We start from the raw sequence: 13,709 nt of genomic DNA, 5'->3' as shown, positions 1-13,709 counted from the left end.
TTATGATTATAATGATAATTGTGTAGATGAGTATTTCTATTAAGCACAAAAATAAAGTATTTTTTTTCTTTGCAAGTCTAGATTGAACACTCCCACCGTGCAGACACACACACACACCGCCTGTGTCTGACCATGGAAGGCAGTGACCTTGAGACAAGGCAGCATTAGGAAATCACAAACCCACCAGAGAGTCAAGGGAGGGATACATGTCCATGTTTTCCTTAGCCAAAAGGTGACACCCGGACAAAAAAAAAAAAGTCTTAAGTCAAACTTTTTACAGTGAGGGGAGCATACAGACAAATTGCAAGGATGCAGGGATACTTTTGATACATTTTTTACAGTAAACATGCTGAAAACTATCAATAGTAGGTATATATGCTCGGGTATCAAGAAAAACAAAACAAATCCATATTGCAATTTAATTTTCTCATATAAATGACACTGTGTATTAACTGTGAATAATCTAAATTAATCCACAGTGACCCTGTGACACGTTTGTGGCGTTAATGTTTTGCTTTATAAAATGATTCATGAAATACAGTACACCGGTCTCGGACGGTTTGCTTGTTTTTAACATTTGCCAATTTACATGCTTGTGGTTTGGCTTGTCTTCTGTTTTCCTAAATTGGTTTGATTGAGCCAACTCATGCTGGTGTGAGTGTAAAGGGAAGTGGTTTGTGTAATAAACCCAGCTATCGGGCTCCGTTCTGTGCTGTTCTCTGGTCGGTTCTGCTGCTCACTCCCTCCCTCCAAGGTGATTGGCCCTGATCTAAAACACTAGATAAGTCCAGACATAATGAATGGTTTTGCTAAATGTTGTTCATCTACATTTTTTGACTATTTTGGTGCTTTCCACGGAATAACAGCCTCAAGAGGAACTTCTCTGAGATCCAGGATGAGGTCAAAAACCTTCAGGAGGAAAATAGAGCACAGGGAAATGAAATCAAGGTACTACAGGATGATAATGCTGCCTTGCACGCCACTGTTAAGGAGGGCAAAAACCCTATGGTGGAAAATAAATAGGGCATTGCGCAATGATATCAAAGTACTACAGGATGCTATCAAGCTACTACTGGATGATCATGCTGCCATGTGCTTTAACCACTGTTAAGGACGAGAAAGAAGCAAAGGATAAAAATAATTAAGCAAATGAATAATACAATTGAAGAGATGGATCAGATTGTACAAACGAACAATGTGATCCTCACAGGGATCCAAATTATACCCGGGTCAAATACCAGTGCAGTCCAGAACAGAGGAGAACCTATGAATGTGACAAAACGCAACGCCGACGTTGCCAAGACGGCACAAGACTTGAGGAAGCAGGGAATGATTCAAGGTACTTGGAGCACCAATGGTCAAATCTACGTCAACCTTAAATCGAGAGCCAGAAAAGGCAGGAGTTCTTGTTGTCAAAGATATCAAGAATCTGGATCACATCACCATGACAACAAGGAAAATGGACGATGCCACCCAAACAGAAAACTCTCGTCTCCTTCGTGCCGCCCAGCTGTGTATCCTGTGTCATCGCTACCTTGCCGTCTTTGTATATTTCTCCCCGGAAAAATCCACAATGCAGACGAAAAGGCAGAGGAGGATGCTAACCATCGCACAAAAGCCCATGCAAATGTAGACGTTACAGAATCAATGAATGTCTGGTTCAAGGAGAACAATACGTTTTAACAAGGATACAAAAATGCTACAGTACAGCAGAGCGGTACCAGGATGAAAAGGCACAGTCAGATGAGTGAAATGAGGTTTGTGTCCAACCTCGTAGGTTGATCATTAAAATTAAGTAACAAAGAGAAAAATGTGAGAAAATGTATGAAGTGTATGTTGAGGGGTTGCAGCCTTAAATAATGATTACAAAAAAATTAGGTTGGCTCGTGGATTTCAATTATTGCAGGCTACTTTGGGTCCCAAGCCCCTCCGACAAATGAGGGAACATTGTATACTATATTTTGTATTTATTCAATGTATATTTATCATTGCTTTGTAATTATTTTCAAACTAATATAACTTATTTTTATATTAAATTAAACTTGTATGGTACTTGTAAATGAAATGTAACTTTCTTTGAATAATGTACAGTATATTATACGTGTACATGATGTGTTCAGACTTTAAGGATACCCTGTCCGTATTTTTTCATTTTTTTTGTACAGTACAATTAGTTTGGGAAAGGTACAGTATGTGTCATAAATCACAGCCAGACAATAATGAATAACGTATAACGCCGTCTACCTGTTCTGAAAGAAGTACACTTTTCTTCATTATCTTTTTTTAAATACTTAAAGCTAAAATACGTGACTGGCTGCATAGCAGTGCTCGTCTGGAAGTGGGTTTGATAGTAATGGGAGCCACTTCATGAATCATTAAAGAAGGTTTTTTTTCCCCAGAACACGGAGCGTTTTGGCTTAATGGAAACGGGCGATGAGAGCTTTTCCATTTTATCTGTATTATTTACAATGGCAATGGACAATGGCTGGTCAAAATGTTAGCGAGGCACAATGAGCGACAACATTCATTAGCGTCTCTCGCCGTCTTTCTGTCTCTCTGTCTTTTGTCGTCCATCTTTCATGCCTCCTTGTTTGCACTAATGGAATATTTGATTCCAGAGAGCATTTTAGCACACCTTTATCACACACTTGAAGGGGGGGGGGGGGGGGGGGTACACTGTACACTGGTACACTGTAATCACCTACCTCAGTTTTAAGGTCTAGGGCAGGGGTGGGCAAACTTTTTGACTCGCGGGCCGCATTGATATAACAAAATTTCCGGGGGGGACTATATATTTTACACGTAACAGTCCACCTGGTATTATTGTATCTGTAAAATTGTCATGCAATCTGCTATTATTATTTATTATTTTATATTTATATTTAAATATTTTAAAAATAATAAAATATTATAATAATTAAAATAAAATTAAAATAATAATTATTATATCATTATTATGTAAAATATACAAATAGAACAATATTATTATATATAATTAATATAACAATTAGCATTAATATAATAAATATAATAATCATAATAGTTATAATAATAATATAATAATTATTATTTTCATTTTTATTATTATTATGTGCTTGTGTCTCTTTTTTCAGGAGCACTTTGTAAACAACAGACCATGTCAAACAACGAAATTGATACAACCATCAAAAGGTTGGCTCAGGCCATGATGCCAGGTTGTATGTTGAGTTTAAATGAAATACTTTGGAAAGATTGGGCGGGCCGTATTCAAACACTTGGCGGGCCGGATGTGGCCCCCGGGCCGTAGTTTGCCCACCCCTGGTCTAGGGGTATCCAAAGTGCGGCCTTTCTGACATTTGTGGCCGGCTGCTCAATTTGTATTGGCCAGTGGCATATTTAAAGAATGTCATTAAAGACTTTAAGCCCACATAAAACCATGACAAAGACGGTTTAGTGCAAAAAGTCCACAAAAAAATTATTTAAAAAAACCTAGCATAGCATATATGTATATGTTTACCTCCAGATCCAGTGAGAATTCCTTAACAGAAAACGCAAAAATGTTAAAAATGATATTTTTCGTTAATTATTCATAGAAAATTATAATTGTAGAAATTGATTTTCCATCCGCAGACGGCTCTCTAGTTTTCATGTTGTTTTCACCTCTAAATTTGTCTTATTAGTGTAATGCAATGGCGGCTTTTAATCCTTTTTACACTGTGATTGTCTGGTGACCAGTGCGGGGTGTAACTCGCCTCTCGCTGAAGTCAGCTGGGATAGGCTCCAGCCTAATCTCGTGCGTATGTATGGGGACAAAGACATGTACAAAAATGATTGAATAAATGGCTTTACACTCGTATTACAAAATATAGTAGACATAGTATGAGTAGGTAAACCATTTAAGACATAAAACTGTGTAAGTGTGTAAGTGTCACAGCAAAAGTGACGTTCAAGGTTCAGAGCTGAGTTTTAGCTTGTTGTGTGGCCCGAATAGTAGCCCGTGTTATTATGATAATTTAAACCTGCAATTAATCTATTTTCCGGCCATCACGTCTGGTCCTTGTCTCACTACACTGACACCTCGCGGTCAATGTAGATTACTACTTTCACGTCATGTATTGATTCACCAGCCTTCTTATGCCTTGTATTTGGATTTTAGTTCATTTAATGTTCGCCGCAAACGACTGTGATGCTATTCTACCATATATATATGAATGCCCAATGGTGCTTTGTTCAGTATCACCGTGTGTGAAGAACTTTGTGCAGTCCAACATGGGAATGGACGCAGACATCTGTCATAACTGTCAAGAAGCTCAGGTACAGGTCTGCGGTTTCATGTTGTTGCGGTTTGTCAAATTCCATCAGGATTCAGCTCGGGCTCAGGGTCATTCGGCCCGGGCATTGTCAGATCCGCTCTTGTCTATTGTCACGGCGCTCCTCGGTGCGACCGCTTCCACCACATTTCCACCATCGCTATAGCAACAGTCATGTTCCCAACTGTACCTCTCGGCGAGTACTGCGGCTGCGACGATATTGAATCCTGGTGATCTGCTGTTGCTTCTGCTGCTCTTTGTTGATTTGCAATATTTAGAATGAAAAATTTACTTTTTGATAAATGGTTGAAAGTGTCGAAAACAACCACGCCTCTTTTATGTCCTTCTGTGGCAGTCCTGGACATTCATTCGTTCTTTTTCTATGCAACATTCTATGTATGTATATACCAGCTGGTACACCCTGGACTGGTCACCAGCCAATCACAGAGCAAATATTGAGAAACAACCACACTCACATACATAGTAAGTACAGTAAACCTCGGATATATCGCACTCGGATATATCGGAAATTCGCTCACAACGGACAGAAGAACCGATTTTTCTGTAATGCATTTCCAATAAGATCAGACACATGCAATACAGTAAATAAGTAAATGTCACAAAAAAAGTGGGCTAATAAATTGACACACAAAGACTGCAGATTTCAGAAAATAACAGATGAAATCTCTACACTCTACAAGAAGCAATGAAGTCTGTAAAATTAAATAATTAAAAATAAAAAAATCACAAAATTTTTAACTATAATGATGAAAATTGTAATATTAATGATGATTATAATGATGTAATAATGATAAAGATTATAACAACAATGATAATAATGATAATAATAATAATATTACAATGAAAATAACAGGGGAAACAAGACAGTGGCATGAACATGATTATATCCTGCAAAAAGGGGTAGGCATTTATAAGCTTTTGCTTCAGCCTACTCCTTTTGGGCTTGGAATCAGATAGTTGAATACAAATGTAAATAATGGAAAGTTATATTTTGATTGATGTAAGAAATGCACTGTAATGATTCACATATTTGCCCAAATAAAGGGAAAAATAAAAAATAAAAAAAATAAAAAAAATTCATTGCATATATCAGATTTTTTATAACGGATTTCGCCTATTTCGGACAAAATCTCCAGTCCCGTTCCAATGCATTTCCATTAAATTTCCCTCGCATATATCGGATGGCCGCATCGTGGCGCTCTGATTCGCCGAATCGTGACAGGCCGCTATACGACGTCATTTGCAGCGTTTGCAGCGTTGCCTGCGCGTCCAGGTACATTGGAAACATAGTCAAGGAAGTGCCTTTTTATAACGGATAAAATCCCATTTACGCATATACCGGATATAAATCCCATATATGCGTAAAACGGACATTTTCCGGTATACGCATATAACGGATTTCGCTTATATCGGACAAAACCAGTGGGAACAATTGAATCCGATATATCCGAGGTTTACTGTAGCGTTAAAAATAAATAGAAAATGTCTGACAGAGGTATAAACATATTGATGTCTGTTCAATGTATAAAAAAAAAAAAAAAAAAAAAGGGAAACATAGTCAAGGAAGTGCCTTTTTATAACGGATAAAATCCCATTTACGCATATACCGGATATAAATCCGATATTTGCGTAAAACGGACATTTTCCGGTATACGCATATAACGGATTTCGCTTATATCGGACAAAACCAGTGGGAACAATTGAATCCGATATATCCGAGGTTTACTGTATATCAAACATTTGTACTACAAAACTATTTCTGGTTGAAATTTGTCTCCATTGGGTTACTAATCTACATACATATTAACTCTCTGAGATAGAAGAGCAAGTTTGGCTTTCATCCGCTTGCACATTTGAGAATCTTAAATGTATTTACACTTTTTTGTAGCGCCAATGACCTCAGGGGTGTTTTCTTATTTAATAAGTGAACCACAGTAAGGGGAGACTTTACACACACTCTGGTTTTTGCGTTGCTATTTGTGTATGTGTGACCCACTTCAGTGTGGTTTTGGCCAAAAATAAGTAAATGAAATCTGGAGCAGGAAGCTCATCAGAGCAAGAAAATGGCAATAAACAGCCGGCTCATTGATAGGGGAAGGTACGTGTTGTGCAGCTGTCAGCTGGATCGTGTGTGTGTGTGTGTGTGTGTGTGTGTGTGTGATCACACACGAAGGGAGATGTATCACAGTTTTGCTTGCCTTGTTTCACTTTCTTTCATTTCCCCTCACTCATATAATTGCATGTTTTTTTTTTAAATGCCAATAATATATTAATGTATGCAGGAAATCTTAGGAGGGCTGAGCACATGCCTGCCAACTTGGCTTTTAATCACAACCAAGAAAAACGTCTGCGTTCCGACATCAATTTTTACACACAAACACGCACGCACATCTCCAAAAGGAAGACAAGAGGATGCTCCTCTCTGTGTTTGACAGAAAAAACTACTCTTGTTCTTTGCTAAAAGCCATTGTTATTGCTAGGAAAATAGACAAAGTTAAATTCTCAATATCAGACCGAGTCACGATGCACAAGATTTTAGCATTTATTTTAAGAAAAGTCAATGAAAACAATCGGTCTGTCAAAAATAACCCATTAACGGCAATACTAATTTTTTGTGTAATTAATGCATGTCTCCCGATTATGACGGCAGACGGAAGTACAGTGGAGCATCCCCAACACAGACACAGAGTCTCACGCTCTTTTCTAACTTCATTCCGACATTCATCCGGGGAACATTCTCATTACAAGAACGCATCTTAACTCGGATAATTCGGATGTACAATATACTACGTTCAAATTCAGTAATTCAGTTGTAAATTCAATGAAATGTGACACAGTACAAGATAAGTGTCTTCTAAATATAAATATAAGTGGGAATGGTATTTTAATAGTGATCATTCTACTGTCTTGTCATCTCTGCTGGAATCTCTGATTGACTGATATGAGAAATGTAAGAATATTACCTTAATACCTTTGTAACTATAAATTGTTAGAGGTACCCAGGCTAACATGCATAAATATAGAGGTAGGGATTATCATTATTATTATCATTAATTATTATTAATTATTACAGCAAGACATCATTGCTTCAAAAATTGGTTTGAGCACAGACCTAAAACCTTGCTTCCTAATGCACAAGACTAGACACACACAAACTAATAAACACGTCTAAAAACCTCAGGTAGGGTTTAACAAGAAGATACTGATGTTTGGGTTGGTCACCTGTCCAGACACAGTCTCAACTTCTTGTTTTTTAATGCATAAGATTACACATGCAATCCAGAAAATAAGTAAATGTCACAAAAAAAGTGGCCTAATAAATTGACACACAAAGACTGCAGATTTCAGAAGATAACAGATGAAATGATACAGCACTCTACAAGAAGCAATGAAGTCTGGAAAATTAAATAATTAAAAATTAAAAAATCACAAAATTTTTAACTATAATGATGAAAATGGTAATATTAATGATGATTATAATGATGGTAATAATGATAAAGATTATAACAACAATGATAATAATGATAATAATATTACAATGAAAATAATAACAGGGGAAACAAGACAGTGGCATGAACATGATTATATCTTGCAAAAAAGGGGTAGGCATTTATAAGCTTTTGCTTCAGCCTACTCCTTTTGGGCTTGGAATCAGATAGTTGAATACAAATGTAAATAATGGAAAGTTATATTTTGATTGATGTAAGAAATGCACTGTAATGATTCACATATTTGCCCAAATAAAGGGAAAAAAATAATAATAAAATAAAAAAAATAAAATGCGCTGGAAAATACACTGAAAACGAGTACATTTACCTTACCAGCTGTCAGGCTGTATAACTGGCACTGCTCCCAATAGTAGTATATCTGTGCAATACTTTGTTTTTATACTCAGTATAGTTACTCCAGACTCCATTCACTGTGCAATATCTGATCAACCTCCACGTGCAAAATATCAAGGCTCTAAATGCAATATATTAAGTTCTATGTGAAGTACTTCTATAATGCCTCATATTAACACACTAGCAAGATCTCATAGAGCAGGGGTGCTCACACTTTTTCAGCATGCGAGCTACTTTTAAAATGACCGAGTCAAAATGATCTACCCACTACAAAAATGCAAAACATCTATTTATTTTCAAATGTATTGAGGATTATTTGTACGTACAATGTATGTTGATGTACCTTACATAACCAAATGAGCCAATATTGCAAAACACACATAATTAACTATTAACATTTTTTGTAATTACCTGAGTTTACTTTGATGACTTGCACTGAATTGAACCAGCCAGGGATGCATAGTCCGGACAGTAGCTGCTGATAGCCAGCCTCAAGCACACTTCCAAATGTTTATCAGTCATGGATAATATCCGTATCATAATATCCGTATAATATTCCATATCCGTATGGAAGTGGTATGTTTTTTGCCTTTTTACTTGGTCCAGCTCCTTCACTCATTTTAGTGACCATAAACTTTAGCGAGGGCTTAAAATCTGACGCAATTCGCCGACTAGCTTAGCACTTTGCATCGTTGTTTACGCACGAGCGGTGACCTAAAGGTCAAAATTCAGTTGTCATCTGACTGGTTGTCCTGTATGTCAATCAAGTAACGGGGATGGATGATAGGCTGACATCGTAAGTTCTGCTGCACTTAGAGACGTTGTTTGATTTGATTGGTCGCCCGAAGGGCAACATTCAGTTGTCATCCGAATGGCTGCCCTGTATATCAATCAAGTGACGGCATTGATGCTAGGATGATATTTTTTTAATGTCACGCCGCGATCGACCAGCGATCGACCAGTACCACCTCCGCGATCGACCGGTAGATCGCGATCGACTTAATGAGCACCCATGTGTTAGACAAACAGATTTTTCGACTCGTGCGCTAACCTTTACCTTGATTAACATATTCAGTTTGTTTGGAACTGTTAATACATACAAATATACATAAATACTGTCCTATCATTTAGCTTTCCGTTCATTAATTACAGTAAAAATGGCCATATTTCAGACATTGTCGCCAACGGTGATTAATTATGATTAATTCATTTAAAAACTGTGGTTAACAGCTTTTAAACTGACATGCTTTTTCTCACAGGCAATTTGTACTGTCAAACGATTGTTGAAATCAACCTTACATCCGTATGAATTGTAATTAAAGAGCAGCATTTCTTTTGCAATTCGTTTCTGTGACGCACACAACTTTGCGTGAGTCAGGCCTAGCGTTCCAAGGTGTTGTGTCGAGGTCATATCACACAAGACACGCATACTAATTGCAGTGTATTAGTTACATTTATTGGTTATTACAGGGTTTATTGGGTTTTGTGGTTTGACATATTTCTAATAAAAGGGCTATACTTTTGTTGAATATCCATTCCCATGATCCTCTATTACACGGACCTCGATTACACGGAGGAAAAAAATCCTCCAAAATTCCCTCACTTTCCTTCACTTTTTTCATTACAAATGGTAATTGAAGTTATTTTTTTTAATTAATTTAGCACAATTAATTTAGCACAATTGTATGTAATTCTATAATCAGTGAATTGGGTACCAATGATTTCAAAAAGAAGGTAATTTTGCTTCAATATAATTGATCATTTTCAGTCATTATCATCATGTTTGGGGGCGGCACGGCGGTCTAGTGGTTAGCGCGCAGACCTCACAGCTAGGAGACCAGGGTTCAATCCCCACCCTCGGCCATCTCTGTGTGGAGTTTGCATGTTCTCCCCGTGCATGCGTGGGTTTTCTCCGGGTACTCCGGTTTCCTCCCACATTCCAAAAAACATGCTAGGTTAATTAGCCACTCCAAATTGTCCATAGGTATGAATGTGAGTGTGAATGGTTGTTTGTCTATATGTGCCCTGTGATTGGCTGGCGACCAGTCCATGGTGTACCCCGCCTCTCGCCCGAAGACAGCTGGGATAGGCTCCAGCACCCCCCACGACCCTTGTGAGGAAAAGCGGTAGAAAATGAATGAATGAATGAATCATCATGTTTGATAGCCTAATAATAACAGATTCCGCCCCCAAAGACCAGTAGATGGTTTCCCCCGCTGCCCCAACAACACCTTTTACGAGCATCCTGCCTTGATTCTATCGCGGCACGGCAATGTGACATGCTATTTTCATGCTATTAATCTTGATATTAAAAATATCAAGACTGCTAAATCTAATGAGGCCTCACGTCTTCAAATCCCGTCTGTGTCTTTCTGGCCCTCCTCTGTTTCAGATTATCACGTCAGACTTTCAGATGTGTCCCAGCCTTGAAATGTGATTAATGTCAAATTGAGTCTCCCAGGATTTGGGGGTAGGATTTACGCTCAGGGAATCAAAGGGTTGTGTCCTCAGTTGTGATATGTGGACTGTCAGTGTCCCTGTTGGGAAATGTCTGGATAAGTGTCTTTTTCATGATTTTGCGTGGTATCATAGCTTTTTTGGATATAACTTTAAAATCCCAAATGTGGCATTTTTAATGTTTTTTTAATTTTCGCAAGAAAATATCTAGTGTTGTGACTTGAGTTGAAGGATTAACCACAGGAGACTGCATTGAGAACTGTATTTTATTTATACTGTATGTTCCAGTACGATTGAGTATTAGGGCCACATTGAAAAAAAAAAAATCAGAGATTTTGAGAATAAAGTTGTGAATTTACAAGAATAAAGTTAGGAGAAAAAAAGTTGTACATTTTTTTTCCTGTAAACTTTATTTTTGAAATCTCAGGCAATGCCTGTAACATAAAATTACAATTTTTTTTCTCATAAATCTACGCCTTTATTGTCGTAAATTTACAACTTTATTCTCATAATATTAAAAGTTTTTTCTTGTAACCTTTTTTTTTTTAAATCAAGAATTTACGGCTTTATTCTCATAAATTTACAACTTTATTTAAAAAATCTTAGACTTGTTTTTTTCAATGTGGCCCTAATATTCCGCTGTATTTCTCTGTCATTGTGTTATATCATATCAGTAGTTCCCAAACATTTTTTTTCACAGCCCCTTTTTGGAGATAAAAATATCGTCAGCCACTTTATTGGGTATTGCGGAGACAAGGATCTGACCTTTTCCGAGCCTGGTGACGTCATAATGCAAATCTGATGAGTGAATGACGGAAAACTGTCCATAGGTATGAACGTGAGTGTGAATGGTTGTTTGTCCCTATGTGCCCTGTGATTGGCTGGCCACCAGTCCAGGGTGTACCCCACCTCTCGCCTAAAGACTGCTGGGATAGGCTCCAGCATACCCCTGACCCTAATGAGGATAAACGGCATAGAAAATGGATGGATGAGTGAATTTACTCCCATCACAAACTTTGGGTCATTCTGATGAATTTTCTCATTTACCGCATACATTTATGCATCTGTAACTATTTTTAACCATTTGAGAACTGAACTGCATATTTTCTTGAAAAAAAAACCCGAAAGAAATAACGAAATATGTTCGCAATTTCAAAACCACTGTATTATGTGGTTTAAAATGGGCTGTTTTGACTTGACTTTTTTCCTCTTTTCAATAAAGATATTTCAAAATAACACATTTAGAGCTGTAATTACAATCAAACTGATATTTTTGCCCAAGATTATGATACCGTCATGCCTAATTCACATTGGTGCGGACCAAGCCTAAAATAGCGTCTCTCTCTTTTCATTCTTTGTATCCCAACCCAACACCCCTCACTTCAGCGTCAACACATCAGCGCAGTTGTTGCCAAAATATACACTATGCTATTAAACCGTAGACACGCTCATGTAAACATCTCCCGATGCTTTCATGAATCGGTGGTACGTCTCGTCTCAATAGGCAAGCAGCTGAAATATTGATGGCGAAAACGAACAGATGAAAGGATCTGTAGTGTAAAGGAGTTATATTTAGCATCACAGTCTCTCCGGGACCTTCAAGACTGTATTTTTATCTGACTCTGAGACTGTAACACAGCCTTTGTTTTATTTCCTGTGATGCTGCGACGTGAATATGATAAGTCCAGTAGATAACTAGATATGTGGATACGCCCATAACAGGTTCACGTGGAATTCTATTCATCTGCTTGACTCCCAAACTATTCCTAAAACAGAATTTACCCCAGAATATATGAGAGGCTTGCAAGAAAAAGTCTCCAAAAGTACACACGATCAAATGTAGGTATTTTTGAGACCGGGAGGAGTAGGAGTTTTGGCAGCAGATGAATGATACTCGTACCGTTGGAAGGGCTAAGTGTTAGCTTTCAGGTTTGTTATATGCATACGAAAACTATTCATGACATCTTGGAGTGTTCGCTTGATTTTGACATTTGTCAAAAAAAATGATGTGCTTGTGGTTTGAATTAGACCTGCAACAATTAACCCTTGTATTATGTTACGGGTCAATTTGACCCGTTTCAGTTTTTGTGTTGACCAAAGTACTGGTTATCCTTTCTTTTTCTTCATGAAATTTTGTGACTTTTCCTCATTTAGGGTCATGAACACAAAAACTGAAACAGGTCAAATTGATCCGTAACATAATACAAGGTTAACTAGCATGATTTGTTAACCCTTGTATTATGTTACGGGTCAATTAGACCCGTTTCAGTTTTTGTGTTGACCAAAGTACTGGTTATCCTTTCTTTTTCTTCATGAAATTTTGTGACTTTTCCTCATTTAGGGTCATGAACACAAAAACTGAAACAGGTCAAATTGATCCGTAACATAATACAAGGTTAACTAGCATGATTTGTTAACCCTTGTATTATGTTACGGGTCAATTAGACCCGTTTCAGTTTTTGTGTTGACCAAAGTACTGGTTATCCTTTCTTTTTCTTCATGAAATTTTGTGACTTTTCCTCATCTAGGGTCATTAACACAAAAACTGAAACAGGTCAAATTGACCCGTAACATAATACAAGGTTAACTAGCATGATTTGTTAACCCTTGTATTATGTTACGGGTCAATTAGACCCGTTTCAGTTTTTGTGTTGACCAAAGTACTGGTTATCCTTTCTTTTTCTTCATGAAATTTTGTGACTTTTCCTCATCTAGGGTCATTAACACAAAAACTGAAACAGGTCAAATTGACCCGTAACATAATACAAGGGTTAACTACCATAATGCTAGCATGATTTGTTAACAAATCATGCTAGTTAACCTTGTTAACCTTAACTGAAACGGGTCAAATTGACCCGCAACATAATACAAGGGTTAACAAATCATGCTAGTTAACCTTGTTAACCTTAACTGAAACGGGTCAAATTGACCCGCAACATAATACAAGGGTTAATCAATGTAAGTAAGCATTTTTTTAAAATATGAAAATATTTTTAATTTCCTTCGTCATCCATGAAAGCAGTCCAATTATCTTTGGGGTTTAGCCAAAAGCCAAAAAGATATTCACACATACTGTATCAGTTTTGATTTCGGAAAATAG

General features: G+C 37.3%; 1 protein-coding gene across 4 annotated transcripts in view; it reads left to right on the top strand.

Moving 5' to 3' along the window:
- The window catches only part of kcnc2 (potassium voltage-gated channel, Shaw-related subfamily, member 2), a 52,289-nt gene that overhangs the window by 21,860 nt on the left and 16,720 nt on the right, over positions 1–13,709 (top strand). The gene's annotated exons all lie outside the window — the stretch shown is intronic.

Source organism: Doryrhamphus excisus, chromosome 3 (assembly GCF_030265055.1).
Source record: "Doryrhamphus excisus isolate RoL2022-K1 chromosome 3, RoL_Dexc_1.0, whole genome shotgun sequence".
Lineage (NCBI taxonomy): Eukaryota > Metazoa > Chordata > Actinopteri > Syngnathiformes > Syngnathidae > Doryrhamphus > Doryrhamphus excisus.
Note: the sequence above shows the minus strand (reverse complement) of the source record. Positions and strands in the feature narration are given on the sequence as shown.